The sequence below is a fragment of the Bison bison genome, unplaced genomic scaffold, assembly GCF_000754665.1.
Source record: "Bison bison bison isolate TAMUID 2011002044 unplaced genomic scaffold, Bison_UMD1.0 scf7180017864383, whole genome shotgun sequence".
NCBI classification, from domain to species: Eukaryota; Metazoa; Chordata; class Mammalia; order Artiodactyla; family Bovidae; genus Bison; species Bison bison.
In genome coordinates this window covers 1,323,638-1,325,733 of record NW_011494955.1, presented here as the reverse complement: position 1 = coordinate 1,325,733, position 2,096 = coordinate 1,323,638, and the positions used below count along the sequence as shown (strand labels likewise).

Below are 2,096 nucleotides of genomic sequence, written 5' to 3'. Positions count from 1 at the left end.
AAAAAAAAAGAAAAAAAAAAAAACCTGGTAGTGAACTTCATGGAGAAAAATGTAAAAAGAAGAAACCCCATCACGAACTTATATCTGACACAGAAGGAATAAACCCAACAGGAAAAACGCACTGTGGGCAGGACAGGAAAGCCCCAGTCTGCCGTACTGGGCCTCTGCAGGTCACGGAACAGTGAAGATTCACCAGGCAAACATACAAAGATGGGAGGTAGTGCACAGAAGAGCCACAATCAGACAATACACTCCTACAGGAGCAGTTTTCTCCAGGGCCTTGGCTGCTGGTGACACATGTGTGCTATGTGGAAAGCTATGTCCAGGCCCAGGATATTCTGATTGTCACTGAACAGCTGGTGTTCAGGACTATTTCAATGCTAGATGCAGGCCTCGTGACACATTAGCATAGGTGAAAAATGGAAAGCATGAGAGTGAGGATGCTGAAGAATAATGAGGAGTGGAAGACAGAGATGTGAGAGATAATCCTGGGTTGGAAGCTAGAGTAGAAATCACAGAAGGAATCTGTCAGGAACTGAGGAGAAACAGAAATGAGATAATCAGCCACTGGTCGTGGACTGCAAACAGTGTTGGGGCCAGGGGAGGCTTCAAATCTGATTTGAACCTAGCCATATCATTTCCTCCCTGTGCTGCCAATCACCAGGGCCAGACCCATTTTGAGCCCTTCTTCCTGTCACTAGAATCATGTCCACTTTGGGTTCTATAGAACAAAGATTCTCCACTCAACTCCAACTGGACAATAACATGGGACCTAGAAGATGCAAGTGCTAAGAGAAAGAAAGGACAGGTGAGTGGTCAGTACTGGCCCAGGAGTCCAAAATAATAGTACAAAGAATCTTCTATGATGGTTTCACAGAAACAGCCAAGAGTACTTCCTAAATAGGGACCACGTTGGATCCCAACAATTCCTCGAATAGTGAGCCCCAGGAAATGTCAGCTGGAAGGGAAAAGACTCTGGAGCACAGAGGTGCAGAGGTCTTACAGAATCAACTTAGCAGGCAGTGGTTGAGAGGAATGGAACTCACTGAGCTGATTCAAATCATCTGACCTATAATAGCTTCACTGAGAAAATTTCAGAATAGCTGGCATGGGAGCTACTTGTAAGCATTGAGAGAGAGGTGCCCACTGTCCAGCTGTTAAGACAAACAGACTTGCCTTTGGAGAAAGGGGAAAGGCAGAAATCTGCTCAGAATGCCAGGACAGGGGTGAGGGCCTTACCCAAGGATGCAACCAGTGCGAAGTTCTCTAGCATAACATCGTGGTACAGGAGTCTCTGGACCTCATCAATGAGCCTCCATTCCTCTTGTGAAAAGTACACAGCCACGTCCTCAAAGGTCACAGGACCCTGGGATAATGGGGACAATGTGTGCATAAGCAGCCTCTCTCCCCAGGACCCCGTAAGCACCCTAAGCCCAGTCCATACTCTGGGGTCATCATCCTCCCCAGGTCCCTGATTCAGAGAGAAGTGCTTCCTTGAACACCAACTCCAACCCCCAGCAACAACACACAGGTCTAAAGACAGATGACTTCTAGGCTGTGGGCCTGGCATGCAGGACCTCTTCCCTCTCTAGCAAGAAAACAGCCTGACAGTCCCCAGGGTGATCCACTCCAGACACCAGCAACTTGAACCCACCCTCCCTATTAACAGGGCCCTGGGTCAACTAGTTCAGACACCTTCCCACATGCATATCACTCAGTGGACCACCTCAGACATCTGACCCCCATCATCACCACCGGGACCACAAAGTTGGCATATCTCCTGTCTCCACATATACCCTTCTGTACATGGCAACAGAAAATCCTTGTCAATGTAACAGGTTCCCAGTATATCCCAACTCTTCACTGGGAGCTCCCCAGCCCTGTTCTGAAGGTTTCCCCACCAGCCCTTGGTCCTGACTTTATCCTCAGTCACAACACGCATATCTAGATACCCCTGGTCCAGTTACACTTCCATCCTGCACATTATGTCTTTTCAACAGTTAATATCTTTGTTCATATAACACCCATTTAAAATGATGTTACACGAACATACCTGCTTAACACATCTTCAGTAAACTCATCTGACATCCTGTCAC

The 2,096-nt window shown here is 47.5% G+C and overlaps 1 protein-coding gene and 1 long non-coding RNA gene across 2 annotated transcripts in view; both read right to left on the bottom strand.

Annotated features, from left to right (window-relative positions):
- ZNF547 (zinc finger protein 547) overlaps window positions 1-2,096 on the bottom strand; it is a 40,403-nt gene that overhangs the window by 2,473 nt on the left and 35,834 nt on the right. The gene's annotated exons all lie outside the window — the stretch shown is intronic.
- The window catches only part of LOC105001430, a 7,947-nt gene continuing 5,884 nt past the window's right edge, over window positions 34-2,096 (bottom strand). Inside the window, exon 3 of the long non-coding RNA XR_826865.1 lies at window positions 34-1,366. This is a non-coding gene — a long non-coding RNA (uncharacterized LOC105001430). The remainder of the gene's footprint in view (window positions 1,367-2,096) is intronic.